The sequence below is a fragment of the Dermacentor variabilis genome, chromosome 1, assembly GCF_050947875.1.
Source record: "Dermacentor variabilis isolate Ectoservices chromosome 1, ASM5094787v1, whole genome shotgun sequence".
NCBI classification, from domain to species: Eukaryota; Metazoa; Arthropoda; class Arachnida; order Ixodida; family Ixodidae; genus Dermacentor; species Dermacentor variabilis.
In genome coordinates, this window is record NC_134568.1 from 50,718,405 (window position 1) to 50,745,220 (window position 26,816).

At 46.3% G+C, this 26,816-nt stretch overlaps 8 non-coding genes across 8 annotated transcripts; all 8 read right to left on the minus strand.

Annotated features, from left to right (window-relative positions):
- Window positions 1–1,175: 1,175 nt before the first annotated feature.
- Window positions 1,176–1,247, minus strand: TRNAP-UGG (transfer RNA proline (anticodon UGG)). Its single transcript has one exon. It is a non-coding gene; the product is annotated as a tRNA-Pro (tRNA).
- Window positions 1,248–2,395: 1,148 nt separating this feature from the next.
- TRNAP-AGG (transfer RNA proline (anticodon AGG)) lies at window positions 2,396–2,467 on the minus strand. The gene has a single exon. It is a non-coding gene; the product is annotated as a tRNA-Pro (tRNA).
- Window positions 2,468–2,678: 211 nt separating this feature from the next.
- On the minus strand, window positions 2,679–2,750 carry TRNAP-AGG (transfer RNA proline (anticodon AGG)). Its single transcript has one exon. It is a non-coding gene; the product is annotated as a tRNA-Pro (tRNA).
- Window positions 2,751–2,963: 213 nt separating this feature from the next.
- Window positions 2,964–3,035, minus strand: TRNAP-AGG (transfer RNA proline (anticodon AGG)). The gene has a single exon. It is a non-coding gene; the product is annotated as a tRNA-Pro (tRNA).
- A 5,187-nt stretch (window positions 3,036–8,222) lies between these two features.
- On the minus strand, window positions 8,223–8,294 carry TRNAP-UGG (transfer RNA proline (anticodon UGG)). The gene has a single exon. It is a non-coding gene; the product is annotated as a tRNA-Pro (tRNA).
- Window positions 8,295–8,503: 209 nt separating this feature from the next.
- Window positions 8,504–8,575, minus strand: TRNAP-AGG (transfer RNA proline (anticodon AGG)). Its single transcript has one exon. It is a non-coding gene; the product is annotated as a tRNA-Pro (tRNA).
- Window positions 8,576–11,186: 2,611 nt separating this feature from the next.
- On the minus strand, window positions 11,187–11,258 carry TRNAP-AGG (transfer RNA proline (anticodon AGG)). The gene has a single exon. It is a non-coding gene; the product is annotated as a tRNA-Pro (tRNA).
- Window positions 11,259–24,284: 13,026 nt separating this feature from the next.
- On the minus strand, window positions 24,285–24,356 carry TRNAP-AGG (transfer RNA proline (anticodon AGG)). Its single transcript has one exon. It is a non-coding gene; the product is annotated as a tRNA-Pro (tRNA).
- Window positions 24,357–26,816: the final 2,460 nt, after the last annotated feature.

Below are 26,816 nucleotides of genomic sequence, written 5' to 3' on the forward strand. Positions count from 1 at the left end.
AATCCATTGTTAATAAGCGGGAAAGGTAGGCATAAAAGAAAACCGTATATAATCACACGTAGCACCTCTAGGTATACTTAAGTTACGTCTACAAGTGCTGACGGACAGAGCGGCTGTTTCGCGACACATTGAAGTGCAGTCCATAAAATACCTTGCTTGAGCAGCAGCTGACCTCCCCGACCCTTCGGTAGCGTTGGGCTCTCGCAAGCTCGCGTCTGAGTGCCTTTGCAGGCACAAGTCCCTACGGCTACTTTGGCGTCGGCGCCGCCGGTCTTTTGTCCGGCGGGATATTCGGCGTTGGCCGTAATGACGGCCGGCGCGTTACCACCGACTTTGGCGGCGGTTCCTCGCTGTTCGGTTTGCCAGTTTGCCCGCCGTCGCTTGTTGATTCTTCGTGTGTTCGCTTCCCGACCGCCACAACAGCATTGGTAACGTCCATCGCTTCGTTGTCAGATGATGCGATAGTCGAGACGGCAGGCGTTTCTTTGGCCGCGATGTCTTGCTTATGAACGTCGACGGCCGAGCCCCTGCTCACAGGTCGCGTAGGCGTTCCTGGCACACCTACCGCTCCGGCAGTCGTTTGCCCCTGCGGTTTCGGTGGTTGTGTCGCTGTGACCTTCACCTCGTTGGCGCTTCCGGCAGAGGCTTCCTCGGCATCCACTTCGTCCATAAGAAGTTCAGCGCTTTCATCTGCAGCCGTCGGCCCCGTCACGTTTGCGTATGTCCTCACGCACTGCGACTCGTCATGGCCGTGACGACGACAACGGGCACAGCGCGGGACGTGGCAGTCGCGCCGGATGTGCCCTGTGTTGCGGCAACGAAGGCAGAGCGGTGCTCTTCCAGGAATCAACACGAGAGCTTCCTCACCGGCTACCCGTAACAGATGAGGCACGTCGTCCGCCCCCAAGCCTTTCCTCGGCATCAGGGTGACCAGGCGCGTTGAAGAACCTTTATCCTGAAGGCCATGCACCCGCCACCGCCCTCTTGGCACATCCGTGACTCGGCCGTAAGGCGCCAGGGCTTCACGAATGTCCTCGTCCGGCACGTTGTGTAACATCCAGTGTAGAAGAGAATAGGAACGTACTGAAAAAAAAAAGAATGGGTAGTGTTCTTCGGTTTTATTTGAAGATGTCTTTATATACCGGCTGACAGTAAAAACGAAAAAAAGTAATAATGGGCTCGTCCGGGATTTGAACCCGGGACCTCTCGCACCCAAAGCGAGAATCATACCCCTAGACCAACGAGCCGACGTTGCTTTCTTTTTCTTTATTTCCTCGTTACAGAAATGCCATGCGAATACATTGTGAAAAGAGAATCAGCTTAGCTTATGCTGACTCTCTAAAATTAAAATCGCTTGAATTTAGCCAACTCATCGAACAGCGGCAACCAATCGGGCGGTTCTTTCTGGGCTTTGTCCACTTCACGCATGTAGACGACACTTTCAATAAAGTTTTCTCGCACAGGATGGGCATTCACATCAGCATGACATACCGACATTCTTGTGGACCATATACTATGGAGGCTCAGCAGCATAATAAGGTCATATGGAATATCGTTATTGCCTGTGTTTAAGTATCTGATACCACGTGGGGTTATTGGTAATGCTTTCTTTAATGTTCGTTGTAAGATGTCCCAATGAAAAAAGGGATCCCAACAGTCAATGAAGACGTGATCGACAGTCTCTGGTTTTTTACACAATATACAATCGGTGGTCCACGGCACATATATTCCCTTGTCGGCCAGCCAAGTCTTTACAGGCAAGGTATTTGTGTGGAGTTTGAAGAAGAATGATTTTACCGATGGTTTCACAGGCATTCTTTTGACCCTTTTGAGGACATCATCGCCTGAACCTCCATAGTATGCTAACCTATACATTGGAACTGGCATTAATGAGTCTATCATATCATGGTACAATTTCTTTCTTTTGACGGAACTTAAATATTCTAGCGAGAATCGAACACTAAGCATACGGAGAGATAACACTACTTCCTGAAGGAAACCTTTCACTGGAGGGGATTCAACATTGGAACACGAAACAATGAAGTCAGGTAACAGATTACCTAATCGCACTTGTGTCATGGTGCGCAAAAATGGATCACTGTGGTTCCGCAAGAACATAAACCGCGATACAATCTGGCGCACAAATAGGTGTGACAGTCCAAGACCACCGCTGCGAACTGATCTGAACAGATTACTCATTCGCGGCACGTTTACAGTGTCATAACATCTTGGCTGTCCGCAAAAACGAAGACAAAGAAGTGGGCATCTTTGATCACGTTTGTGCTGAGAAGAGAATAGGAACGTACTGAAAAAAAAGAATGGGTAGTGTTCTTCGGTTTTGTTTGAACATCTCTTTATACACCGGCTGACAGTAAAAACGAAAAAAAGTAATCATGGGCTCGTCCGGGATTTGAACCCGGGACCTCTCGCACCCTAAGCGAGAATCATACCCCTAGACCAACGAGCCGACGTTGCTTCTCATTCGCGGCACCTTTACAGTGTCATAACATCTTGGCTGTCTGCAAAAACGAAGACAAAGAAGTGGGCATCTTTGATCACGTTTGTGCTGAGAAGAGAATAGGAACGTACTGAAAAAGAAGAATGGGTAGTGTTCTTCGGTTTTGTTTGAACATGTCTTTATATACCGGCTGACAGTAAAAACGAAAAAAAGTAATAATGGGCTCGTCCGGGATTTGAACCCGGGACCTCTCGCACCCTAAGCGAGAATCATACCCCTAGACCAACGAGCCGACGTTGCTGCTCATTCGCGGCACCTTTACAGTGTCATAACATCTTGGCTGTCTGCAAAAACGAAGACAAAGAAGTGGGGATCTTTGATCACGTTTGTGCTGAGAAGAGAATAGGAACGCACTGAAAAAAAAAAGAATGGGTAGTGTTCTTCGGTTTTATTTGAACATGTCTTTATATACCGGCTGACAGTAAAAACGAAAAAAAGTAATAATGGGCTCGTCCGGGATTTGAACCCGGGACCTCTCGCACCCTAAGCGAGAATCATACCCCTAGACCAACGAGCCTTTTTTTTTTTTTTTTTCTTTATTGCCTGTTTGCAGCACAAACCAAGAACACATTCAAATGCTAAAACATGTCAACCACACTTTGGCTAACATTATATATTAAAATCGCTTCAGCTTGATCAGTTCATCAAGAATAGCCACCCACTCGGGAGGCTCACTCTGGGCACGATATATTTCCCGAATATACGCGACACTTTCGATGAAGTTTATTCTCGCCGGACGGGTATCGACATCCGAGTGTCGCACTGCCATTCTCGTTTTCCACAGACTGTGGAGGCCAAGGAGCATAAACATATCGTACGGAACTCCTCCTTCGTTATCGGTTGGCAAATATCGAATACCAAGAGGTGTAATCGGTAGTTCTTTTTTAAGTGTACGTTGTAAGATATCCCAATGAAATGTTGGGTCCCAGCAATCGATGAAAACGTGTTCAATGGTCTCTGGCTTTTTACAAAGTAAGCAGTTTACTGTCCATGGCACATATATTCCTTTTTCGTCTAACCATGTTTTTACGGGTAGCGTGTTTGTGTGTAGCTTAAAGAAAAACGTTTTTTGAGAGGGTCTAACTGGCATTTTTTTCACCCGTTTAAGTACATCATCTCCTTGGCCTCCCCAGTTTACAGACCTGTACAATGGTATTGGCAACATTGTATCAACTAAGTCTTTATACAGTGTTTTTCTTGTCACAGAGCACAGATATTCCATGGAAAACCGCACACGCAACATACGAAGTGAATCAACCACTTCGCGCAGATATCCCCTAATACTTCCTCCCTTCACATCACTGGTCGTTACAACATATTGCGGCAGTGCTTTTCCCAAACGAACTTGAATTACTGTGCGTAGAAAATCATTTCTCTGATCCCGAAAAAAAAGAAAACGCGACACAATTTGTCTGATAAACAAATGCGACAGACCTAGCCCACCACTTCGAGCTGAACGAAACAAATTGGTTCTGCTTATCCTTTCCCAACTGGAAGCCCATATGAATACGGCAAATACACGATGCATTTTTTGCACACTTGAGCGACACATTGATAACACTTGCATAATATACCACACTTTCGCTACTAAAAAGAGATTGCACACAGATGCACGACCAAACATTGACAAATCTTGGCCAAACCAACCCTTTGATTTTTCACTCATTCTATCAGCTTCATCGGACCAGTACTGTGCAGTATCATTATAGTGCTCGAGCGGCACACCCAAGTACTTAGTTGGCGTTGTTGACCACCGGATGTTTGCAAAGTGAGCTGGTATAATGTCCCAATGACCGTGCCATATACCGATGCTTTTTTGCCAATTGATCTGGGACCCAGATTGTTCACAGTACTTCTTTACAAGATGTACAACTTCAAGTACGCTATCACGATCCTCGCAGAAGACTGCGATGTCATCAGCGTATGCCAGTACCTTGACTTCAGAAAGCTGTAGCCGAAATCCTCGGACGTTTTCATTGCGCATCACTGCTAAACAGAAAGGCTCGAGGTACAATGCAAAAAGCAATGGACTTAGTGGACACCCTTGTCTAAGGGAAGATCTGAGTGACAGCTTCTCGCTGAGGGACTTATTAATTATAATCTGTGTCGTGCATTGGTCGTAGGCCATTTTGACGCCATCTAAGATTACTTTCCCTACGTTAACATATTCCAAAACAAGAAAAAGAGCATCGTGGGACACACGGTCGAAGGCTTTCGCCAGGTCGAGTTGCAACAAAGCGACGCGTCTAGCGAAGACGTCGCAACACTCTAGAACGCTTCGCGCTACGTGGCTGTTTGTAGTAATAGTGCGGCCTTTTATGCCGCAAGTTTGATGCGGACCGACAAGATTTGTAATGACTGTTTGAAGTCTCTTTGCCAATACCTTCATGAGTATTTTATAATCGGTATTTGTAAGGCTAATTGGCCTGTATGACCCAACCGATAAAAGCGCCTTGTGGTCATCTGTTTTCGGTATTAAAACCATGTGTGCACTTCTGAAAGAAGGTGGCAGTCGCTTATATTTATGTGCCTCAGAGTATACATGCTCCAACACTTGAGCAAGCCCAGGTGCAAAAGCCTTATAAAAGGCGGCTCCTAAGCCATCGGGACCCGGTGATTTGCCTGCAGGAAGTTCTTCGATCGCGTGTTCTATTTCTCGGACGCTGATCGGTTCCTCGAGACTGGCTTTTACGTCGTCATCAACGCGCGGCATAAAATTCACGAAACTTGCTTCAAATTCAGCTCCCACGTGGATTGGGACGCCGAACAACTTGCGGTAGTGTTCAGTAAAGGCCTGTTCAATCATATTCGAGTCGGAAGTAACCTCATCCCGATAATTAATCTGTCTTATTTCATTTTTCCTTGCGTACCTCTTTTCATCGGCAATGGCGCGTTTGTTCGGCGTTCCATCAACCCACAGTCTTTCCGTCCGTGCCCGAATAACTGCTGCTCTATATTTTTCCGTGTCAATAGCTTCCATCGCGTTTTTAACTGTTCTGATTTCATCACTAAATTTTCCAGGTTCCGCACTGTCCATAGAAATCAGATAATTTAGTTCCTTCTGGAGCTCATTTTCTTTCATTTTTTCATTGTGTCTTCTAACAGTTCCTACTTCAATCGCAACCATTTTAACGCGAACCTTAAAGTCTTCCCATACTTCTGCCCAAGGTACACTCTCATTACTCAACATGCTTTGAATTTCGTGCTTTACATCGTTTATAAATTTGTCATCACTTAAGTGTTTTTCGTTGAATTTCCAAAGTGCCCAATCGAACCACGGCTTTTTTGGCTTGGCACCGAGTGCAAACCACACTATACTGTGATCGCTAAAGGACACCGGCTTCACGACATAGTTATCGCATAGAGGCACAAGATCTAACGAGATGTAAGTTCTGTCAAGTCGTGCTTGGCTATCTCGTTGATAGTGCGTAAATTGCGGCTGCAAAGTACCGGCCAAAAGGCGACCAACGTCTTCTAGGTAGTAGTCATTTACTAAGGTGTTCAATATCACTGCACTCTTGTCCTGCGGGAATTTACGTTTAGCACGATCTTCTGCATGACACACACAATTAAAGTCACCAAGAAAGATGATGTACTTGTCACAACGAAGGTACTCTTCTAGATTCGAGAAAAAACGACATCTTTCATTGATATCATTTGGCGCATACAGACATATAATCCTCCATTGTGATCCATTAAAAGAAAAATCAAGAACAATAAAACGCCCACTTTCGCTCACAGTAACCATATCTTCATTTATACCAATACCCTTTCGAACCAAGACAGCGCATCCACCAGACGTGCCGATAGCGTGACATGTGCATATGTTATAATATGTTCTGAAAGGTGTTTCCATTTTGTTTGTTTGCTCCTCGCTTTCAACTTTCGTCTCTTGTATAGCTATAATATCGAGTTCATTTTCAACGCATAGTCGGCTGAGCTGGTACTGCCTCCGTCTTGAAGCGAGGCCGCGTACATTAATAGTAGCAACTCGTATTCCCCTCTTCAAATCCATTGTTAATAAGCGGGAAAGGTAGGCATAAAAGAAAACCGTATATAATCACACGTAGCACCTCTAGGTATAATTAAGTCTACAAGTGCTGACGGACAGAGCGGCTCTTTCGCGACACATTGAAGTGCAGTCCACAAAATACCTTGCTTGAGCAGCGGCTGACCTCCCCGACCCTTCGGTAGCGTTGGGCTCTCGCAAGCTCGCGTCTGAGTGCCTTTGCAGGCACAAGTCCCTACGGCTACTTTGGCGTCGGCGCCGCCGGTCTTTTGTCCGGCGGGATATTCGGCGTCGGCCGTAATGACGGCCGGCGCGTTACCACCGACTTTGGCGGCGGTTCCTCGCTGTTCGGTTTGCCAGTTTGCCCGCCGTCGCTTGTTGATTCTTCGTGTGTTCGCTTCCCGACCGCCACAACAGCATTGGTAACGTCCATCGCTTCGTTGTCAGATGATGCCATAGTCGAGACGGCAGGCGTTTCTTTGGCCGCGATGTCTTGCTTATGAACGTCGACGGCCGAGCCCCTGCTCACAGGTCGCGTAGGCGTTCCTAGCACACCTACCGCTCCGGCAGTCGTTTGCCCCTGCGGTTTCGGTGGTTGTGTCGCTGTGACCTTCACCTCGTTGGCGCTCCCGGCAGAGGCTTCCTCGGCATCCACTTCGTCCATAAGAAGTTCAGCGCTTTCATCTGCAGCCGTCGGCCCGGTCACGTTTGCGTATGTCCTCACGCACTGCGACTCGTCATGGCCGTGGCGACGACAACGGGCACAGCGCGGGACGTGGCAGTCGCGCCGGATGTGCCCTGTGTTGCGGCAACGAAGGCAGAGCGGTGCTCTTCCAGGAATCACCACGAGAGCTTCCTCACCGGCTACCCGTAACAGATGAGGCACGTCGTCCGCCCCCAAGCCTTTCCTCGGCATCAGGGTGACCAGGCGCGTTGAAGAACCTTTATCCTGAAGGCCATGCACCCGCCACCGCTCTCTTGCCACATCCGTGACTCGGCCGTAAGGCGCCAGGGCTTCACGAATGTCCTCGTCCGGCACGTTGTGTAACATCCAGTGTAGCTTGAGGTGCATTGCTTGATTCCCAGGGTCGACGACGATACATGGTCTATCCTTCACCTTCAAGTCCTTTGCCCGCAGCAGTTCTTTCACTCCGTCACTACTTTTGAAAGTCACGGCCCACACATGACTCATTCGATACGCCCCTAGGGCGACAACGTCAGACAGCAACTTCATGCTCGACAGCATGTCACGGAAGTTTTCCGCCCGGTATGGCCTTGCACGCATATCAGCATGCAAAAATAAAGTATTCGTAACAAGTCGCCCTGTTGGTAGTTGAGGCAGTAGCACCTGATAATCAGGATCCTCGTTGACAAAAAACCTAGAACCGCGGCCCTGCTGGGCCGCTGATGCCGCTCCGACGGAGCTCATGACAGCCACGTCCTTCCACTTCGGTAGCCAAGACGCGTCTGTAGACCAACGAGCCGACGTTGCTTCTCATTCGCGGCACCTTTACAGTGTCATAACATCTTGGCTGTCTGCAAAAACGAAGACAAAGAAGTGGGCATCTTTGATCACGTTTGTGCTGAGAAGAGAATAGGAACGCACTGAAAAAAAAGAATGGGTAGTGTTCTTCGGTTTTATTTGAACATGTCTTTATATACCGGCTGACAGTAAAAACGAAAAAAAGTAATAATGGGCTCGTCCGGGATTTGAACCCGGGACCTCTCGCACCCAAAGCGAGAATCATACCCCTAGACCAACGAGCCGACGTTGCTTCTCATTCGCGGCACGTTTACAGTGTCATAACATCTTGGCTGTCTGCAAAAACGAAGACAAAGAAGTGGGCATCTTTGATCACGTTTGTGCTGAGAAGAGAATAGGAACGTACTGAAAAAAAAGAATGGGTAGTGTTCTTCGGTTTTATTTGAACATGTCTTTATATGCCGGCTGACAGTAAAAAAGAAAAAGTAATAACGAGCTCGTCCGGGATTTGAACCCGGGACCTCTCGCACCCTAAGCGAGAATCATACCCCTAGACCAACGAGCCGACTTTTTTTTTCTTTATTGCCTGTTTTCTTTTACAGGTGGTGGAAACATAGAAACATGAATGATAAAAGGAAACACTTGGATCAAGTCTTGATCCGGTGTGCTCACATTAAAATTTCTTCAAGTTACACAATTCGTCCAAGAGAGGTAGCCAGTCAGGAGGCTCTGGTTGCGCTTTATACAGTGCGCGGATATAATCCACGTTTACAATGAAATTTTCCCTGACAGGACGTGCGTGAAGGTCGGCATTGCGAACCGCCATTCTACTCTGCCGGATGCTGTGAAGTGCTATCAGCATGAACATGTCGTACGGGACGCCGTCTTCATTGTCCACATTCAGAAAACGAATGCCATAACTCGTGATGGGTAGGTCCTTTTTCAATGTGCGCTGCAGAATGTCCCAATGGAATACGGCGTCCCAGCAGTAAAGAAATACGTGTTCTACCGTTTTGGGGCGTCTTACAAAGTAGACAGTTTGTCGTCCATGGAACGTAGAGTCCCTTATCAGCTAACCATTGCTTTACTGGGAGCGTCCCAGAATGAAGTTTAAAGAAGAAAGTTTTTGTTCCCGGTTTTACGTTCATCTTTTTAACCCTTCTTAGCACGTCCTGTCCGGGTCCGACATTGAATAACGTTCTGTACCGCGGTGTTGGCCACAAACAGTCGACAAGGTCTTTGTAAAGTGTTTTCCGTTTTACAGAGGACAAATACTCTAGTGAAAAGCGCACGTTCAGAAATTGAAAAGAATGCACTACTTCACGCAAGAATCCAGTCACATAATGGTACATATTGTTATTCGATGACACAACAAATTGTGGAACGTGTGAACACAGCCTTAATTGTATTACAGTTTGTAAAAAGCCATTTCTTTGGTCGCGGAGAAAAATAAAACGAGACACAACTTGCCTAATAAATAAATGACACAAACCCAATCCACCGTTTCGGACCGGTAAGAATAAATTTGATCGACTTGTTCGTTCCCAGGTTGATCTCAACACAAACACGGCGAAAATCCTGTGAAATTTCTGCACATTCACCCGCGACATATCAATGTCGCGGGTGTCACCGGCTTTGACATACACAAACAATACAGAAAAAGGAAAAACATGTCAACAAGGATTTTGCTGGCACGACATATCAAAATTTTTTGCAATGCTGCAAGTTTATCTAGCATGTCAATCCATGTTGGTTGTTCAGGGAGTGCCCGATGGACATCCCTGAACCGTACTACAGATTCAATGAAGTGATCACGTGTAGGTCGCGAATTGACCTCAGCATTGTTGAACTGCGTTCTAGCTTTCCACAAACCGTGGAGGCCCAGGAGCATTATAGCGTCATACGGAAAAGCCTCCGTTTCTACCGGTAAGAATCTTATTCCATGTGGATCTAAAGGTAACTATTTCTTCAAAGTCCTTTGTAGCACATCCCAGAAAAAGATGGGATCCCAGCAATCTCGAAACGCATGCTCTATCGTTTCAGGTTTCCTGCATAAGAAGCAGTTAATGGACCACGGGACAAAATTACCCCTGTTATGCATCCATGTTTTAACTGATAATGTGTTAGTGTGTAGTTTAAAGAAAAAAGTTTTTACCGAAGGGGGTACTGGCATTCTTTTAACCCTGTTGAGGACATCTCCTGGGCCTCCACGGTTTGACATACGGTAAATCGGTACAGGGAGCATAGTGTCAATTAGGTCCTTATACAGTTTTTTCCTAGTAATATTGGCGAGATACTGCACAGAGAACCGCACATGCAACATTCTGTACGCAAGCACGACTTCTCGCAGGTAACCTTCGACGGCACCATGCATTGCTTCACACGAGCATACAACAAATCCTGGAATGTGACGACATAAAAGCACTTGGATGACTGTGCGAAGGAACACATCATTCTGATCGCGAAGGTACATAAAGCGCGAAACAACTTGTCGCACAAATAAATGTGCCAACCCAAGGCCCCCTTCTTTTACTGGCAAGAACAAGTTTGTGCGGCTGGTCCTTTCCCAAGTCGATGCCCATATGAAAACGGCGAAGATACGGTGTATTTTTAGGATGTTGATCCGCGAAGCACACAGCACATTCATGACATACCATATCTTGGACGTAAGAAATAGGTTACAGACCGTGGCGCGCGAGAACATTGACAGCTGTCGCCCCTGCCACGCGTTAGTCTTTTCCTTTGCTCTCGGCACTTGTTCATTCCAGTACGGCTCAGGGTCGCGATAAGAGTCGAGAGGCACGCCTAGGTAGGTTGTTGCAGTGGTTGACCACCGAAGTCGAGCGAAGCAGTCTGGCGTTTCTTCCCATTTACCATGCCAAAACCCATAACTCTTCTCCCAGTTTATTTGCGCCCCGGTGCACTTGCAGAAGGATTCAACTACCGCCACGGCCTCACAAATACTATTTCTATTTCTCATTCGCGGCACGTTTACAGTGTCATAACATCTTGGCTGTCTGCAAAAACGAAGACAAAGAAGTGGGCATCTTTGATCACGTTTGTGCTGAGAAGAGAAGAGGAACGTACTGAAAAAAAAGAATGGATAGTGTTCTTCGATTTTATTTGAACATGTCTTTTATGGCCGGCTGACAGTAAAAAGAAAAAAAAGTGATAGCGGGCTCGTCCGGGATTTCAACCCGGGACCTCTCGCACCCTAAGCGAGAATCATACCCCTAGATCAACGAGCCTTTTTTTTTCTTTATTGCCGGATAATCACAGATACAGGACATTGACAATACTAAGGTAAGAATAAAACAAAGTGTTACACAGTCATTACATATACTTCTCGAAATGCCCGTGTCAAAAACGCTTTAAGGTCACCAGTGTATCCAGTACAGGTAACCACTCTGGTGGTTCCGCCTGAGGTTTATACACGTCTCTTATTTGTGAAACACTTTCAATAAAATATTGTCTGGCTGGTTTAGCGTCCACATCAGCATTTCGTACGGCCATTCGTGTTTTCCATATGCTGTGTAGACTCAGCGTCATGATCATGTCATAGCTAGGACACGTCGTTTTCTATTTCAACCGGGAGAAAGCGGATACCGTAGGATGATATAGGGAGTTCTTTTTTCAGCGTTCTCTTTAAGACATCCCAGTGGAATATTGCATCCCTGCAGTCTAAGAAAATGTGTTCGATTGTCTCAGGCTTTGAACAAATGAGACAATTAACTGACCATGGTACGAACAGTCCTCTCTCTTGCAACCATGGTTTAACTGGCAAGGTATTGGTATGGAGCTGAAAGAAGAACGTCTTAACTGAGGAGCGGACTGTCATTCTTTTAACACGTTTCAACACGTGTCCTTCCGAGCCTACACAATACATGGCACGATATATGGGCACTGGCAACATAATATCAATCAGATCCCTGTATAAACGCTTTTTAGGTACATTACTTAGTTACTCCATTGAGAATCTCACTTATAGCATTCGAAAAGACAGAACGACCTCACGAAGAAAGCCGCGAACACTCCCTTTTTTTTACATTTGATACAACATATTCAGGAATTACATCGCTCATTCGTAATTGTAAAATTATTCGCAGAAATCTGTTATGTTGGTCGCGCGAAAAAATAAATCTTGACACAACTTGTTTGAGAAATAAATGACATAAACTTAGTCCGCCGCTACGGGCTGATCGAAATAAATTAGTTCTGCTGCATCTTTCCCATGTTGAACGCCACACGAACACTGCAAAGACTCTGTGCAACTTCTGCACGTTGGTACGAGACATACAAAGCACTTGAAGAACATACCACACTTTCGCGACTAAAAACACGTTGCAAACTGCAGCACGCGCGAAAACGGAGAAATGCCGCCCACCCCATTTATCTGTTTGCTCCCTAACTCGTTTGGTTTCCTCGTTCTAGTATTGCGTGGTACCGCGATATTGTTCTAAGGGCAGTTCGAGATATTTGACAGGTGTCACAGTCCATTTCACGTTAGCGAAATAATCTAACGTGTTTTCCCACGGCCCATGCCAGAAGCCTAAACATTTGTTCCAATTTATCATACTGCCCGTGAGCGAGCAATAAAGTTCTGCTTCTTTAACGGTCTCCTTAACGCTTTCCTTATCGCCACAGAAGACTGCTATGTCGTCAGCATAACACAGTATTTTAACTTCACTTGCGAGTAATTTGAAACCATATATTGTGTCATTATTAAGAATTTTTAAGCAGAAAGGTTCGAGAAAAATTGCAAACAATAAGGATGATAATGGACACCCTTGCCTAATACTACACTGAACTTTGAAACTTTCGCTGACACTTTTGTTTACGATTATGCTAGCTGAACTGTGAGTGTAACACATTTTCACACCAGTCGCAATCACAAACCCAACATTAATATATTTCAAAAGACTAAAAAGCATTTGATGGGATACACGATCGAAAGCAAGCTTTTTCTTGATCAAGCTGTAACATTGCTACCCGTTCTGAAAAGTCATCGCAGTATTCAAGTACACTTGTGGCAACATGAATGTTAGTAAATATCGAGCGTCCCCTGATCCCACATGTCTGGTGGGGTCCTACGAAAACTGTGATCACGGTTTGTAATCTTTTTGCCAGTACTTTCATATATATTTTGTAATCTACATTGCTTAAGCTTATCGGTCGATAGGACGAGACCGATAGAAGTTTAACTGGGTCATCTGTCTTGGGTATTAATACAACGTGAGAACAGTTGAAAGATAGGGGCACTGCATTTTCATTATATGCTTCGGTTATTACATGATGCAGCGCTTTTGCGAGATCCACTTTAAAAGCTTTGTAAAAACAACTGCTTAAACCATCCGGGCCTGGAGATTTGCCTACGGATAACTCATCAATTGCGTCTTCAATTTCGCGTACGCTAATATCTGCTTCAAGGCGGGTCTTCACGTCATCATCTAACCTTGGCATTAAGTGAAGGTACTCATTTTCAAAGCTGGTTGCAATATCAATGTTATGACCTAACAAATTTTTAAAGTACTCTACAAAAGCAAGTTCAATTATCCGTTTGTATTTTGTAATAACGCCCTCGTACTGTATTTCTTTCATATCTTTTTGGACGGCATAACTTTTCTCATCCGCTAGTGAGCGCTTAGTAGGCGTTTCTCCCAACCACAGTCTTTCGCCACGAGCGCGAACAATGCCTCCCTTATAACTTTCGACATCTACTGCTTCCAGTTTGTTTTTGACATCTTTAATTTCATTATTTAATGCCCCTGGTTGTGTGCTTTCTGCGTTCAGTAAATAGTCTAATTGACTACGGAGCACATTTTCTTCGTTTCTTTCACTGCGGCGTAGTGCGCATGCCCTCTCGATTGCAATGATCTTAATCTCTTGTTTGAACAGCTCCCATTCAGCGATGAAACTATCCGTTTTAGACAGTAGTCTTTCTATGCACTCTTTTGCTTTGCTCATAAAGTTATCATTGTCCAGAGGCTTATCATTAAACTTCCAAAGTGTCCAACTGAATGACGACCCTTTGTGCTTTGCTCCTAAGGAAACCATAACCAAACTGTGATCACTGAATGAAACATGTTTTACGTTATAATCTTGGCACAGCGGCACTATATTTGCAGATACGTATAATCTGTCCAAGGGTGCGTGGCTTGTGCGTTGGAAGTCAGTGAACTGTGGCCGTTTTCCGCCAGCTGCAATATCACCAATATCTTCCAAGCACTGATACTGAACTATCGCGCTTAATTTCATGGCACTATAATCGCGTACCGGTTCGTTCTTTATTCTATCGGCAGAAGCACACACACAGTTAAAATCGCCAAGCATTAGAATCATTCTTTCAGAATTTAAAAAGGATCCAAGGCTTTCGACAAAAGCTGAGCGCTCGGTTTCTCTATTAAGCGCGCACAAACACATTGCCCGCCACTTCAAAACACATTGCCCGCCACTTCAAAGTAGAGAAAAGAAAATCACACACAACTAACCGCCCAGTTTTACACACAGTCACGGTCTCTACAACAATTCCCACGGAGCTGCGTAGCAACAAGGCACATCCTCCGGACGAGCCTACTGCGTGACACACACATACATAGTAGCGTCGAGTAAAAGGTTCTACGATGCGATCTGTAAGATCTTGGCTTTCGACTTTAGTTTCTTGAATTGCTACGATGTCAAGGTCATTTTCCAGTAAAAGACGGCTTACTTGGTACTGTCGACGCCTTGCATAGGCACGTTTAACGTGCCTATGCTAAGCGGCGCGTCAAGTTTTACTGCCATTTATGAGAATGATCAAACAGGTCGCATTGCGCTCACCTTGTTCTGTGCGAGGCTGAAAATTTTGACTGGAGGCTTTTCTATCTTCAGTTGCCACGTGCAAACACACCATGAGTGCCTCAGAAAGAATGAACTGGGGTTCCAGCCCCTTAGCTTGCCCTCGCCCACTTTTAGCATGTGTAGCGTCGGAACCAGGAGGCTGACCCGGGCTTCACTGAACCAGGGGGCTATGTGCCCCCCGGAATATGACGGTCCAGTGGTACGTTGGGTTTTGACTTGAAGCTCGTGCGGCGCCCTTGGGCCGCTTTAGTGTGGGGGGGGGGGGGGGGGGCTCGCCGGCAGTGGGCTCGTTTTAGGCCGCGTTCGCTGCTGCTGTTTCCTCGCGTGTTCTCTTCCCTGCACCGGTCTTCGAATCCTTCATGTCGACATCTTCAGATTTCTCCAGAGGCGTTGACTGTCTCTTGATGGGTTTTCCCCCTGAACTGTTGGACGCACTGGTATTCGTCGCAGGAGGCAGCGCAGGTTGTACAACTTGCTCACCGTTATCCTCTTTCTCTTTGTTTACGTTGGGCGAATGCGACAAAGGGGGCGTTTACTCTTGTTCGGGTTCTCTGGTCTTGCTGGTAGAAACATCCTCAGCTTCCGATTCATCCATTTGTAGCTCTGCGTTGTCGTGCCACGCAGATCGGCCTGTAAGCTTCGCATAAGTCTTCACGCACTCTTCCTCAGCGTGGCCAAAACGTCTGCGCCGCGCTCACCGAGGAACACGACATTCGCGTCGTATGTGGCCAGTCCCTTTACACCGTAGGCTGAGTGGAGCTCTTTCAGCCACTACGACTAATGTCAGGTCACCTGCTACTCGTAGTTGATGTGGGATGTCTTCCTTCGTGTAGCCTGCCTTGAGCTGAAGACTGATAATACGCGTAGTAGAGCCTTTGTCTGATAACCCTTCCGTTCGCCATCACTCTCTTGCGACTTCGGTGACTTTTCCGTAGGGTGCAAACGCGGTCCGTATGTCTTCGTCGTCCACATAATGAAGGACCCAATGCAGCTTTAGTCGAACGTCTTGGTTGTTTGGATCTACGACGAGACAACGGCGCTCCTTCACGGTCACTTCAGTTGCAGAAAGCAACCTATTCTTAGCCTCCGTAGTCTTCAGCGTGACCGCCCACACATGGTTCATTTGGTATGCCCCTAACGCTTCAACGTCAAGGAGCATACGACTTCTTTGTAAAAACCTCGAATCCCTCCCGAAAACTCTTCGGTTGAAACAACATACTCTGGCAGCCGTCTACTGAGCCTCATTTGGCATACCATGCGCAAGAAAGGGTCTGTTACGTCCCTAAAGAACAAAAACCCGTTTACGAGCTGCCGTACAAAGAGGTGGCCCAATCCCAGGCCCCCGTCTTTCACCCGCCGGAACAAGTTTGTCCGGCTACAGCGCTCCCATTCCGACGCCCAGACAATGACGGCGAAAATCCTCTGTAGCTTCTCAACATTTGACTGTGAACAGTGCAATACCTGCATTACGTACCAAAGCTTGCTAATAAAGAAAAGGTTGCAAACGGTGGCTCTGGCAAAAATAGAAATGTTAGTGCCTTTCCACTTCTCAGCTCTCTCCCGCGTCTCCTTGACCTGCCCTTTCCAGTACTGCTCGCTATCACGATAAGCATCGAGCGGGACGCCCAAATACTTGGCCGGGGTCGTCACCCATTGTACGTTGGCGAAATGATCTGGCTTCGTTGGCCACGATCCATGCCAGAGGCCTAGGCACTTCGACCAGTTAACTCCACTACCAGTGACATGGCTAAATTTACGGACACATTTGACAGCCTCAGTTATGCTCACCTGATCCTCAGCGAAAACAGCGACATCATCGGCATAAGCCAGCAGCTTCACTTCTACAGCTTGTAGCTTAAATCCAGTAATTCTATTGTTTTCTATCAATCTCATGCACAGGGTTTCAATGTAGATACAAAACAACAGAGGGCTGAGGGGGCAGCCCTGACGCACAGAGCGCTGCAGGCTAATAGGAGCCCCCAAACTCTTATTCACGATCAATCTCGTCGTGCAGTTACGGTACGCCAGGGCGACCCCCTCGCAGATTACAGATCCGAGATTGGCATAGTGTAAAACGGCAAACAAGATTTCATGAGCCACGCAATCAAAAGCTTTCTCGAGGTCAATTTGTAAAATGGCAATCCGACCAATACTTTCATCACAGCACTCAAGTATACTGCGCGCTTTGTGAATATTAGCAACAATAGATCGGCCTTTTATACCACATGTCTGGTGAGGCCCGACGATGTCCTGTATCACTGACTGTAATATACGGGCCAATATCTTCATAAATATTTTATACTCGATATTGGTGAGTGCTATGGGACGATACGCCGTAACCTATCTTAATTATGCTGCATCATCAGTTTTAGGAATGAGTATGGTGTGTGACGACCCATAGGACGGAGGCAATGTGTTCAATTTGAAAGCTTCGTTAAAGATTACATTCAATACAGGGATAATTTCGTGCTTAAATTCTTTATAAAAACCGGCGCTAAAGCCATCTGGTCCAGGCGATTTTCCGGGGTTTAAGTTGTCTATGGCCTGTTCAACTTCGGATTCTGTTATCTCTAGTTCCAATCTTTGTTTTCTTCCGTCGTCCAGTCGGGGTATAGCACGCAAAAAAATCATTCCCAAATGTGGTAGCGTCTACTTTGTGGTACGAGAATAGCGCCTGGTAATGCTCATGAAAAGCTGCTTTGATGTCATCTGTGCCTGTTGATAAGGTCCCGCGCCATTCTATTCCGTCGATGTCGTTCCTTTCAGCGCGTGCTTTTTCTAACCCTAGCGCTCGTTTCGAAGGCGCTTCACCTGCAGCTGTGTCTTTAGCCCTTCCCCTCACCAGGGCTCCCCGATAGCGTTGCTCTTCGAGTTGCTCTAACAGTTGCTTCACTTTTCTTATGTCTTCTATCCATTTGCCCGGTGCCTGAGATTCCTGCCTGAGCAGTTCATGAAGAAGCGTCTTTAACTCAGTCTCTTTTTGTTTCTCTGCGTAACAAATACAGGTAGCCCTCTCTATTGCCTTTATTTTTAGAGTTTCCTTACTCAGCTCCCACTGTTGCCATACGTGAAGGTTTCTACTGGGGTCTACTTTCCTTATTTCTTCTCTTACTGCTCGGTTAAACGGTTCATCCTGAAGAAGCTTGTTATTTAATTTCCACGTTTCCCATGAGAAAGCGTTACCTCGCTTTGGAATTCCTATGCAGCACTGAACTGAACAATGGTCAGAAAACGACACTGGCACTACTTCGTAACTGTTACATTCCGGAAGGATGTCAACAGACCCATAAATGCAGTCAAGCCGTGCGTGACTAGAGCCCTCAAACCGTGTGTACTTCACAGCACGCGCTCCTTCGAGGCACTCTGCCACATCCTCAAGGTCCCAGTTCTCTACAATTCGTGACAACACTTCCGTGCTTTTGTCTCTAAACCCAAGAACGCTTGTTTTATCCCGCGCACTGAGGACACAGTTGAAATCGCCCATTACAATGAGCTGTCTTCCCTTGCATAAACGCTCTTCAATGTGGTGAAAAAACTGAGCCCTTTCATCCACCTTATTGGGCGCGTACAAGCATACGATACGCCACTCGTTGTTGTTGAACGAAAAATCGACGACAACACACCGGCCCGACACACACGAATAAATTGCATGCACCTATAGCCCCGGCAACTTCTTAACAAAAAGGACAGAGCCAGCGGATGTGCCCACCGCATGACTGACTACGGCAAAAAACCTAGACGTGAAACGCCGCACCATAACGCCGGTCTCTTCTTCACCATCGACTTTCGTCTCCTGCACGGCTAGCACATCAATGTGGTGCTCCGTTATAAGCCGGTAAAGCTGGCCTTGCTTTCTTTTCCCTGCCAGTCCTCGAACATTTAGAGTAGCGACTTTCAACGGACCCGTTGGAGCCATTTTAACAATAGGGGAAGAGACCGGCCATATGGTGCTTACCTCTCGCGTCTAGCACGAGGCTAGACGCCGCCATCGCCGCCAGTGCGGTCCGGCGGAAGAACGTGAGCGTGTCCTAGGGACTCCGAATTTTTGGCACGCTTGTCTACCGGAACGTTAGGGCGCGGCCGAAACGATGAACGCCGGTCTTGAGGCGCCTTTGTCGGGGGCTCCTCGGCTCGTTTTTTTTTACAATATTTGTATGTACTTGCCAAGCCGGTAATTAAAAAAAGAAGGCTCGTTGGTCTACGGTGACCAGACGTAGACCAATGAGCCTTCTTTTATTTTAATTACCGGCTTGGCAAGTACATACAAATATTGTCAAATAAAAACGAGGGTTAAAACGTCTAGTCGTTAGTAAGACTGACGTGTCATGTTAAAATGGCTTCATCGAAGCCAAACTGTCCAACACTGAAAGCCAATTTGGTGGATCACTTAGCAGTTTCAACACTTCGCTTGCATAATTAACACTCTCAATAAAATAATACATTGCTGACCTCGCATGAACATCGGCATTGCGTACAGCCATACGAGTTCGCCACACACTTTGTATACACAATAGCATCAACATGTCTACCGGCACACCGTCAGGTTCCAGCACATGGCAAAAACCTTATTCCGAACGCAGTGATAGGAAGCTCCTTCTTCAATGTTCTTTGCAGGATGTCCCAAAGAAAGGGGGCATCGTGGCAGTCAAGAAAAATATGTTCGACAGTTTCTTCCTTGTTACATATAAGACAGTTGTCTGACCATGGGACAAACAAGCCCTTGATTATTAGCCATGGCTTAACAGGCAGTGTGCAGGTATGCAGCTTGAAAGAGAATGATTTTGCGTTAGCTCGTACAGGCATATTATTGACTCGCTTGAAAACATCTCGTTCAGGCCCTAAGTAATACATAGAACGATACACTGGTGTAGGTACAAACACTTCGACAAGATCCTTATACAATTGTTGTCGTGACACTGCAACCAAGTAGTCTTTCGAAAAACGAGCGTTTAGAAGACGTATCGCCATGGAAATTTCACGCAGATAGCCCTTTAGTGCCATCGGTTTGATTGCGTGCGACGATACAACAAAATCATGCAAAGCGTCGCGCAATCTCACTTGGATTACCGTCCGCAGAAACCCATCGCTTTGGTCGCGGAAGAAAACAAATCTCGACACAAGTTGCTTGAAAAACAAGTGCGTTAATCCAAGTCCCCCATTGCGCAATGTGTGAAACAAATGACTTCTGCTCGTGCGTTCCCACACCGAACCCCAAATAAACTCTGCAAACACTCTGTGTATTTTTTTAATTGAATATCGGCTCATGCATAGCACCTGCAGGACGTAGAACATTTTAGCTACTAAAAATATTACATACTTTGGCCCTAGCAAACATCGAAAAGTTGTGGCCTTCCCCTCCCCCATTTGTTAGTTTGCTCTTTCATTCTGTCTCTCTCGCTCGTCCAGTATTCGATTGGCTCGCGGTAAGCACTGAGCGGAACCCCACGATAAGTGCTGGGTAATACACTCCACTGCATTTTGCAAAAGACTTCTGGTGCATCTGGCCAACTCCCGTGCCAAAACCCTAAACATTTTGACCAACTTATGGCACTACCAGAAGCATTGCAAAAAGCTTGGGCTTCTCTCACAGCTTCTGCAATGCTCTGTTTATCGCGACAGAACACTGCTATGTCGTCGGCATAAGCTAAAACGTTTATTTCTCTACCAAGGAATGTGTACCCGCGAATATTATGGCTATGTAGTAACTTTAAACCGAAAGGTTCTAAATAAAGTGCAAAGAGCAAGGCTGAGGTCGGACAGCCTTGCTTTATGCTAGACATTACTCCAATCCGCCTGCTCAGTTTGTTGTTAATAATTAAGCTTGTGGTACAACCATCATACATCATTTTCACCCCATCCAACATGACCGATCCGACATTAACATAATCAAGAAGCATAAACAGGATGTCGTGTGACACCCTGTCAAAAACTTTGGCCAAATCTAGTTGTAGCATAGCTCCATGATCTCCCATCGCATCGCAACATTCAAGTATGCTTCGCGCTATATGTATATTTGTGAATATAGTCCTGCCTTTTATACCGCATGTCTGATGTGTACCTACTAGGGATTTCACTACACTCTGAAGGAGAAGCGCGAGCACCTTCATAAATACTTCATAATCAATATTTGCTAAGCTTATTGGCCGGTAGGCCTCTACGGATTGAAATTTGATGTGGTCTGTTGATTTAGGTATCAGTACTACATGTGTCTGTCGGAAAGAAGGAGGCGTCCATTTTTGTTCGTAACACTTGGTTATGACGCGGTGCAGAGCCTCAGCCATTTCAACGTTGAAAATTTTATATATCGCTGCCCTAAGTCCGTCCGGTCCAGGCGATTTCCTTGCACTAAGACCATCTATAGCCTTTTCAATTTCTGTTACAGAAATCGGCCTCTCAAGAGCATCCTTAAGTTCGCCATCAATTTTCGGCATCAGAGGTAAATATTCACTCTTAAACGCAGAGCTATCGCTTGTCCTCTTGCTTAGCAACGTGCTATAGTAGTCAACGAAAGCGCGTTCTATCATTTCCCCGTCATTTGTAAGCTGCCCTTGATAAACGATTTCTTTTACTTCCTTGATCATAGCGTACCTCTTCTCTTCACTTAAAGCTCGCTTGGTGGGCGCTTCACCCAACCATACACCTTCAGCGCGTGCTCTTAAAACCGCGCCACGATATCTCTCTTCAGCAATCACTTCAAGTTGCGCTTTAAGTTCTTTGATATCATGTGAAAATATACCAGCCGCGCCGCTTTCCATGTTCAACAGGTATGCTAACGTGCATTGCAGTTGCTTTTCTTCTTGCTTTTGTTTCTGCCGCAACACGCATGCTCTCTCTAAAGAAATTGTTTTCGCTTCGGCTTTGAACATCTCCCAAGCTTCTACAACGTATTTTGCATCCTCAAGGAGAACAGCGTCTAATTTCTTTTATTCTTTTAAGAAATACTTCATCTTGCAAAAGGTTGTCGTTAAGTTTCCATAGGTGCCAATTAAATTTCTGTTCTTTCTTTTTCACACCTATCGTAACCATTACCAAAAATGATCACTGAAACTGATACAGTCTACACCATATTCAGAAAGTAGCGGAACTAAGTGAACAGGAACATAGATGCGGTCTAACCTTGAGTGGCTGTCTCCTTGAAAATGCGTATATTGCACATGACTGTGAGAACCAAGAACACTCCCAACATCCTCTAGATCAACATCACACAAAATTTCATGCAGAAGTGCGGCAGTTTTATCTTGGCTAAGTTGCTTTTTCGATCGATCTAACGGCCGGCACACAATTGAAGTCGCCAAACATTAGAACGTGTCTTTCACACATCAAGAAAGACCTCAGATAAACAAAAAATTGTTCACGTTCTCGAGCATTATTAGAGGCGTATACACAAACCGCCCGCCACAGCAATCCAGAACAAGAAAAATCACAAATAAGCAAACGCCCCCCCCCCCCCCCATGAAGTAACTTGTTGCTCTGTTATCCCAATGCTATTTCTAATAAGCAAAAGGCACCCCCCAGAACTACCACTCGCGTGGCAAACGCATACATTGTACTTATTTCTGAAAATTTCAACCAATCGAGCCGTTTTTTTCTTCAGGTTCAATTTTTGTTTCTTGGACAGCCATCAAATCAATGTCTTTTTCTAGTAACATGCGACTTATCTGACACTGTCTTCGCCACTGCGACAACCCTCTGACATTTAATGTCGCCAAACGAAGCGGACTGGTGAGGTTAATAGTGTCTGCCATTGTTTTAGTTATATTTAGGGTACGCCCTTGCACAATTTTTCTTAGGAAACGTACGGACTCTGGTATGCAGTGATGCTCGTTGAACATGACCTTCCCTTTCGAACCGACGACTGCCAACCCACGTAGTCGCAGGCCCATTCCCGATAAAAGATCGGGTTTTGGAAGTTCTTTCCCGGACACTACCTTCGCTAAGGCGGAGGTGGCCCGTGTGGCAGCCGTCTGTCTGGCGGCACGTTGGGTTCGACCTTCAACGTCGACCGTCGGCCTGTCTGGGTTTTCTGTGCCGGTCTTTCGGTACCCGCGCCGTCGGTGTCTCGGCTGTGGTCCTCAACAACGTCGCGCAACCGCTTTCCGGCACTCTTAGCGTCGGAAGTCATGTCCATGCTCTCGGAGATGCTGACTGTCTCGTCAACCGCGGTGGTTGGGGTTGCTTGGATAGTTGAAGACGCACTCGTCGCCTCAACACCACTTTCCTTGACTTGAACCTTGGTGGGTGGAGGCGCAGAATCCGGCAGGTTGCCCTTATCAGTCCCCTCCGAGTTCACCTTTTCGGTCTTCATTTCCAGAGATGTAGACTGAGCATACGCCCCTTCAGCTGCTTCCTTAGCAGCCTCCTCGGCATCCTCTTGATCCATAAGGAGATCCGATGTGTCTTCGCTCCTGCCTGGACCAGCAACGTTGGCGTACGTTCCCACGCACTGGGTCGCGTCGTGGCCGAAGCGACGACACAGCCTACAGCGTGGAACCCGGCATTCTCGTCTAATGTGTCCGGCGCCACGGCACCGGAGGCGGAGGGGTACTCTGCGCGGGACAATGACGAGAGCTAGGTCTTCCGCGACCCGATGCTGATGTGGTAGGTCGTCCGCTGTCATTCCGGGCTTAAGTTTCAGGACAACAGACCGTGTCGTGCTTCCTTTGTCGTTGCAGCCTTGTCCTGTCCAGCCGTTGCAGCCTTGTCGTTGCAACCTTGCAGCCACTTCTCCCTCGTCACTTCGGTCACTCTCCCGAACGGTGCCAACGCTGTTCGGACGTCTTCATCAGGAACACTGTGCAGCAGCCAGAAGAGCTTGACCCTGACACCCTGATTGCACGGGTCAATGACCACGCATTGATGTTCTTTAACAAGAAATGCGTCAGCGTCAAGTATCTTCTTTTTTGCCGCCTCGTTCGAAAAAGTTACGGCCCACACATGATCCATCTGATAAGCCCCGAGGGCCACCACTTCCGGCAGCAGCATCAGTCTTGAAAGCGCGTGTCTGAAGTGCTCAACACGGTAAGGCCGTGCTTTAATTCGCCGCGGATAAAAATAGTGTTCACAACACTAGCACCTGAAGGAAGTTGTGCTAGAACCATCTGGTAGTCCGGAGAAGGCTTTTCCGTTGACTGGGAACCGCGGCCAAGGGCCGCTGTAACCGCTCCTGGGGAGCAAGACATTCCGCGACCGTTCTCTGCGGAGGCCGGAAGTGGAATCTTCCTAGACTAACGAGCCGACGTCTTTTCCCATTTGCGGCACGTTTACAGTGTCGTAACATCTTGGCTGTCTGCAAAAACGAGGACAAAGAAGTGGGCATCTTTGATCACGTTTGTGCTGAGAAGAGAATAGGAACGTACTGAACAAAAAAGAATGGATAATATTCTTCGGTTTTATTTGAACATGTCTATATATGCCGGCTGACAGTAAAAAGTAATAACGGGCTCGTCCGGGATTTGAACCCGGGACCTCTCGCACCCTAAGCGAGAATCATACCCCTAGACCAACGAGCCGACTTTTTTTTTTTTTCTTTATTACCGTTTTCATGGCACATACAAAATATACACACTTTACAAATGGTAAAAATGCCACCAGTCTTTGGTGTGCACGTGGTTTTAAAACCGCCCAAGTTTAGCAAGCTCGTTCAATAATCTAATCCATTGTGGTTTTTCATTTTGAGCATCGTAGACTTCTTTTAAGTAACAGACACTTTCAATAAAATATTCACGAGTACTTCGAGCATGTACATCCGCATGTCTAACGGCCATGCGCGTGCGCCACAGGCTGTGCAACCCTAATAACATAAACATGTCGTAAGGCACTCCTCCTTCGTTTTCCGTTGGGAGAAAACGGATGCCATAGGGTGTTATCGGCAACTCTTTTTCTATAGTGCGCTGGAGGACATCCCAGTGAAACAAGGCGTCCCAGCAGTCTATGAATATGTGTTCAATTGTTTCTTGCTGATGGCATAGTAAACAGTCTAGAGACCAGGGAATAAAAATACCTCTTTCCTGAAGCCACGGTTTTACTGGTAGTGTATTGGAATGTAGTTGAAAAAAGAAAGACTTTACCGATGGCCTGACAGGCATACGTTTTACCCTTTTCAGCACATTTCTTTCAGTACCTAAACTGAACATAGATCTGTACAGCGGTACTGGCAGTACTACATCAATTAAATCTTTATACAGACGTTTTTTAGGAACGTGACTGAGGTATTCCATTGAAAAGCGTACCTTCAGAAACCGAAATGCCCATATCACTTCTTTCAGAAATCCGCTCATAGGGCCACTGTTGACTACACAACTAGATATAATGAATTCAGGAAGAGCCGTACCTAGTCTCAGTTGCATCACATTAATGAGGAATGGGTCTTTTTGGTCTCTAAGAAACGCAAAACGAAACACTATCTGTTTCAAGCACAGATGTGCCAGTCCAAGCCCTCCTGTTTTGACGGATCGAAATAAATTTGTTCGACTGGTTCGCTCCCACTTTGACCCCCATACATACACTGCCAGTACCCTATGCAAACGCTGCACGTGCAATCTAGTCATAGACAATGCTTGCAATACATAGCACACTTTTGCAACGGCGAATAAATTACAGACCGTCGCGCGGGCAAACATTGAAAGACTACGGCCACCCCATTTAACTGTTTTTTCTTGCACTTTCTTTGTTTCGTCTTCCCAGAATCCCGCAGTCTCCTTGTAGTGCTCAAGCGGCACCCCAAGATACTTTGTCGGCGCAACGGTCCACTTCACATTCACAAAAATAGGTGGGGTGTTTTCCCATGTTCCATGCCATATTCCTAGGCACTTATCAAAGTTTATGACGCTACCCGTCATTTTACAAAACGATAAAAAGTCCGCTACCGCAGTCGCGACACTTTCCTTATCGCTACAAAACAAAGCAATATCATCCGCATATGTTAGCAGTTTTACTTCCGCTGACTGCAAACGAAAACCTGTAATACTGTTGTTATAAATAATTTTTCTGCAGAATGGCTCAAGGTATAACGTAAATAATAAAGGACTTAAAGGGCACCCCTGGCGCACACTTGAGCGTACGTGAAAGCTCTCACTTACATCCTTATTTATTATAAGATTAGCGGTACAGTTAGCATAACACATCCTAACTCCATCTAAAAGCACCAAACCAACATTTACATAATCAAGAACAGCGAAAAGGATATTGTGGGATACACGATCAAACGCTTTTTGTAGGTCAAGCTGCAGCATTGCTACATGCTCGCCCCACGCATCGCAACATTCTAGAATAGTTCGTGCAACATGAATATTTGTGTAGATTGATCTACCTTTGATTCCGCATGTCTGATGTGGTCCTACAATTCGTGTTATAACTCGCTGTAACCTCTTTGCCAAGATTTTAGTAAATATTTTATAATCGACGTTAGTCAATGCTATTGGGCGATAAGACCCTACTGACAGCAGTTTCCCTGGGTCTTCCGTTTTGGGAATGAGCACTATATGCGACCGGCCAAAGGACGGGGGTGCATATCTTCGTTTATATGCTTCAGCAATTACCTGATGCAAGATTACGCTCACATCTTTTTTGAAGGCCTTATAGAAGGCCGCTCCCAACCCGTCAGGTCCAGGAGACTTCCCTCGACCTAAATCGTCAATGGCCTCTTCAACTTCTTTCTGGCTGATCGGTTCTTCCAGACATTCGCGGTCAACATCATCTAGTTTTGTCATGCTGGCAAGGAACTCTCGTTCGAACTCTTCCGGGACATCGCAACTTCTTCGAAATAATTCGCTATAGTGCTCTAAGAACGCTCTCTCTATTTTTGCTTGTTCGTCAGTGACTTCATTCTTATAACTTATTTTCCGTATTAGGTTTTGCCTAGCGTAAGCCTTTTCATCTGCAAAGGCTCGCTTTGTGGGCGTTTCACCGAGCCATAGCTTTTCGGCTCTTGCTCGGATAACCGCTCCTCTGTACTTATCTTCGTCGATAAG